Here is a 6,131-nt window from a genome sequence, read left to right on the forward strand (position 1 = left end):
CATCACCAAATCAAGTCAATCGACAACCGTCGTGACCACTGCGTCATAGTCTGGTGGCCCAATGACGATCAACACCATGATAAGCAAGCTTTGGAGACCAATAATGGAAAAGTCGATACCCTCTGCCACAATGTCGCCACATACCTTTTATTTCAACAAACATCAAGCGACGTTAATTCTCAGCAGCACAACATCGCCGATAGTACAAGCCACGGGTGGAGCATTCGCCTTCGCTCAAACGTCACCCCCGTTGGTAAACCAAACCGCCTGCGAACAAACTACCGCTCCCCACCCAACCTCGTTTACAACAACCACGCCTTTCTCTATACGCTATTACAACAACTTCCATTTTTCACATAAAATCAATTACTCTCGATGAACCAGCCGTTCACGACAACCCATCCGTTGACAACATGCCAACCATTTACAACAAATCTGCCACTTACCTTCCCATTTCAACCTCAAAGCTTCTATAGCTTAACTCCAACGCATTTCTCAACGAACAGTAACATGTTGGTGCAACCATACCTCACCACTCAACAGTTCCAATCCAATCACATCCTCCAGATCCCAAACGAAAACTGCTTGTCCAGAAGTGTGACATCCCCATTCAAAAAGGAGCTCTTAGACTACGAAATACCAAATACTACAAAGTTACCACACCTCAAAACATTCAATGGGACTACAAACCCATACAACCATATCAATACGTACAAATGGACTATGACCTTGCTATAGCTAGACGAACGGTTCTGATGCACGTATTTCCCAACAACGTTAGACGGCAACACAGGAACGTCGTTTAAGACACTCCCCCATAAAACATCTACAACTTTGGCCAGCTATAGTATCTTTTCTTGACGAACTTCATGCAACTACGGAAGTACAATGGAGACTCCTACTCCATTATCAGTTGTAAACAAAAAGGATGGGGGACGTGAGAGAATACTTTGCGAGATTTATCCAATGTCACCTTAGACGTTCCAGGACACGATGAAGGGCTGATAGTGGGATCTTTTACGTGGGTTCTTCTTCCCGGACCCCTGTCCTAGAAACTCATGGGAAATAAGCCCCAAACACAAGCCAAGTTGAAAGAGAAAGTAGAACGCTACCTAAGGCAGGAGGAAGGAGAGGCAGCAAAGCAGACATACTTCAATGCCATGATCGCCCCAACCAAAAAACATCATCAACCTACCTACCATCAAGAGAGCCAGGGAGGAAGCAAACACTTTGGACGAACGAGGCACCCACAAGGGTGCTTCAGGCCATTCCCATGAGACGAAAGAAAAGGGCAACGATCGAACATCTATGTTGTCACCGATAGACATATAAGAAAGGGGAAAAGGACGTTGCTGCGAATACCACAAAAGCAAGACTCATGATACCATCAATTGCTCAATGTTAAAGCGAGAGATGGAGGAGAAACAGTTAAAAGGGAACCAGATAGAGATCGCGCGAAGCCTCCGTGCCAAATTCAATGTTAAGAGTGCCAAGGATGGCACGAAAGCAAACGATCGTCCCCAGGAAATCCTGACCATACAGGAAAAGAGATGAAGGTTAGGGGACAACAATGGAATAGACAATATCATAAGATCCACGCAAGGCCTAACTTTCTCAATGTCAGATCTATGTCATGTAGGATGGCAGGGGGACAACCTGTTGATAACCCAAGGATCCATAAGAAACACCATTATCCATCGCGTGTATGTGGACACTGGCAGCTCAACGAACATCATCTACACACATTGTTTTCGCCTCATTCCGGATAGATGGAAGGAGGGTCTTAAGCCTGCAACAGGACAATTGATAGGATTTACGGGGCACAACTTGTGGCCCTTAGACACGGTCTACTTACCGTTCACACTAACTAGCCATGACAAGACGAGGCGGAAGACGACTCTCATTGACTTCGTCGTTATACGACGCCCAACAGAACACAACATTATACTGGGACGAGAAACTTTGTTCAAGTTCAGAGCAATACCATCTACTATACACGGAGTAGTGAAATTCGACACAGCAAAAGGATCGGGGACAATCTTGGCCACACCACCAAAATAATTACGATACTATGAGATCATGCATCCAAAGGAAATCACAAAATAGGCCAAAAGGCAATGATCATAGTTTCCTAACGGAAGGGTGATCGTCAATACGAAACACTCGGACCAACCAGTCAACATATGAACCAACCTCCCCCCAGCAATAAGACAGGAGTTGATTGACCTATTGAAAAAAATACAAACATGCCTTCACCTTGACACCCACAAGCATGGTAGGGGTGAACAGGGAGGTCATAGAACACAAGCTAATGATAAAGCTAGGGACCAAAGAGGTAGAACAAAAGAAATGTGTCCAAGGAGGAGACAGGAATAAAGTGATCAATGTCGAGGTAGCCAAGATAACCAAGTCAGGGATACTTTAGGAAGCAATATTCCCGACATAGATTGCAAACCCGGTCATAGTCAATAAGCATGATGACATGTGGTGTATGTGCGTCGATTATTCCGACCTAAACAAGGCCTTCCCCAAAGACTGCTACCCCTACCAGAAATTGACCAAAAGGTGGAGTCCTTGCAAGCGTTCAAACTGAAATGCTTTCTAGACGCATACAAGGGGTATCATCAAATCTTGATGAGAAAGGAGGACGAGGACAAGACTGCCTTTTACACGGTCCATGGGACATTTTGCTACCAAAAAATGTTGTTCGATATAAAGAACGCAGGGGCAACTGTGACAACCCGAAATTTCTATCTTGTAAAGCCATTCAATTCAATCAAAAGTCAAACCTGTTTCGGCTATCTTTTAGCATTGTTAAGGGTCTATTTGAGTGTTCATAGCCTAGTACATTCAAGGATTGGGTGTTAGGAAGTATATACTAGAGTTCATTGTGCAACATTCAAGCTAGAAAACTCCATCATGTGGAGTTTACGGTCGTAAACTAGAGCTTATGGCCGTAAGCTCTTGTTTGGTTGTGAACTAGTCCTATAAGTAGGATATTCCTTCATTATTCTCCGCTTCTCACACTTCCAAGTCAAGAACACTCCATTCTCTCTCAAGTATCATCAAGAACACCAAGAACACACACTAGTTTCTTTGGGCCGTAAACGTCCTTTCTAGCTTCCAAATCATAAGTATCCTTTATATATACTTGTTATTCATTAGAAGCACACGTTTAACATCCAAGAAACAACCATTTAAGCATGATCATCAAGAGTTTATGACCAAAAACTCTTCATATGGCCGTAAACCCTTTAGGTCATGGCCGTGAACATCCCTTGGCCGTAAACACACCCTTGTGTGGCCGTAAACACCTTTTGTGCAATCATATGTGATTGTAACACTTCATTCAAAGTGTTTCCTAGTCCCTAAGGTTGTTCCCTATCATGATTAGTTGTTATATACACTAATTATATACACATATGTGTCATTATATGCTTAGTAGGACTCGTTTGTGCTCGAGACTTCACTTGACACTTAGCATCCTATATCGATCTTACATTCGAATCATCCACTACAGGTGAGTTCATACCCCTAAACTTATCTTTTAAATGATTTTAAATACTTTTATGGGGGGGGGGGGATACAAGTAGAAAACATTATAGTTATTGTATTAATCACATGTGATTAATAACTATCAAACAAGTGGATTCCTTATACTTCAAAACTGTGTTATCAAGCAAACTATTTCAAAACATTTAATAAGCCGACATCAAGTCATCAATAATCATTCAAATGGTTAAAACTCTTTTATATGCTAAACTCTTTATCAAACTCTTTTAAACTTATATATTGTCAAAATCATGTCTATATAGATATATTTATATAAATAAGGTTGAAAGGGCTTAGGAATGATAACTCGCTTTATTTCCTGTTCCTTGTTTGGTTGTGGACTTAGGGTATCGGTTTGTCTGAGTGTCGTTTGAATCTTAGATATATATTATGTATATATATGTAGGTATAAAAGTTCTTTCATCAGTTCATTACCGTTGGGTAGCAAAGGTGTACAAACAGGATCAGTCATTCAAACAACATTACTAGTAAACTATAATAGGTATAGTTTAGAGGATTACTACTCACTATTTCTAGAACAATGAAACATACAAGAGTCAGTTCATACATGAGTCAGGTCAAACATATTATAACGAGAAACATAAAGAACATACAATAACGAGAAATATAAAGAACATACTATAACGAGAAACAGAAAGAATATACTATCAAGAGAAACATGGAGGAACATACTATACACTAGAACAATGAGAACATACCATACAAATACAATAATACTATAACATTAATGTGAGCCACTACTTCATGGCATGACAATATATTGTTGTGTCACGTTTTGTAACCAGAGTCTCCTGGAGGGAGAGTGTGAATTTGTGTATAGATTTATACGGGATTGACCATCCTACACCTTGCTGCTAGCTATAGTGGGACCTGCAGGTCTACGGTGACGAATGTCATACCATTTCGACGTCTTCGAACGTCGTGTTTTACTAAGTCGATCAAGTATGGTTATGATCTCATCACATTTTACCTTAATTAAACAATTGGTTTAAGGTAGTTAGTGCAATGGTAGTTACTATATACAATACTACAATACATCTTTATTTTCCCATTACATTCATATTGTGATCTTCTCACATAAACGGTAATGTAAACTATATTTTTGGTAATGATAGTCATACTTGGGAAAAATACTCACTTTTACAAAAGAACAAACATACAGAACAGTAGGGTCTTGGTAGAAGACTACATTTCTTTATAAGTAGAAAATATAGGATTTTCTAGGAGATACAAACATTTACATCGAACACTTACAAACATTTACATCAAACACTTACAAACATTTACAAACACTTTCATCAAACTTATACAAACATTGACACTAAAATACTTATGAACTCACCAGCTTAAATGCTAATCTACTTTTTCAAAACAACTTGTATTCTCAGGTCACCAGTAGACAGATATACTGGACTAGGTTTTGAGAAGACGGAGTGTGTTCAAGACTCGTCTTTTATTTTGATTCATATTTTGGTGTCTTTCAAACTATACACAGAACACACTTGTATTAAATTATATTATTAATGCAATGGATGATGTTGTTGCTTGTTTACTATTGTGCATTGTTATGATACTGTACATGACGTCCTCCGCCCCCGAACGTTTCCGCCGTTCCGGTTTGGGGGCGTGACAACAACCTACCAACGGCTCGTCGACTCGCTTTTTCGCAAAGCAGATTCGCAGGAACATCGAAGTATATGTAGACGATATGGTCATAAAAAACCCAGACGAAGGAAGACTGTTGGAAGATGTGGAAGAGACACTTAGGAACCTAGAGAGGGTCAAAATGAAATTAAACCTGGGGAAGTGCACCTTTAGAGTAGAGGAAGGGCAATTCCTGAGATACTACGTCACTCAGGAAGGGATCCAACCGAGCCCTATCAAGGTGGTCGAATTGATAAAGGTTCCATCTCCAAACACCTTAAGGGATGCCCAAGGTTTAAATGGCAAACTAACCGCTCTAAGCCGGTTCATTTTCAAATCAATAAAAAAAAATCCATGCCACTTTTCCAAACGCTCAAAGGGTGCATCGAAAAAAGCAATTTCCAGTGGACACCAACAACAGAGGCAACGCTCCAGTAATTAAAAGAAGTTTTATGCAAGTTGCCAACACTGGCTAGCCCTGTTCCCAACGAAACGTTGCAAGTGTACCTATCGGCTTCAAAGGATTAATCCCAAAATCGAAAACAACAAACCATCAAATTCGAAAATATTAGGGCTTGTACGAGATGAATAAGTCATTATATTGTTCAGGTAATATGATTATTCAATGGTACATGACCTTAAAGTTACCTTAACTTAGGCCTCCATGATTTTTTTGAAAGATAGCAGAGAATACTTACAGACGTTAGACGTTGGTGATGGCAATAACAAGTAGCGTAGGTTTAGGGTTGGAAGCGTATGATAAAAGCTAAAGCAAGCGGAGGCACAAGTACAGTTGATTCCTTCTGAAGCGGTTTTTGGCGAGAGAGAAAGAAGTAGGAAGGCGTTGTGTAGTCCAGAGTTTAATATACGTAGAAAAATATGGTCTTGAAGGTGGTAGTGATTATCTGACGTTG

The sequence above is a fragment of the Lactuca serriola genome, chromosome 7 (assembly GCF_051521515.1).
Source record: "Lactuca serriola cultivar US96UC23 chromosome 7, Lser_US96UC23_V15, whole genome shotgun sequence".
NCBI lineage: Eukaryota > Viridiplantae > Streptophyta > Magnoliopsida > Asterales > Asteraceae > Lactuca > Lactuca serriola.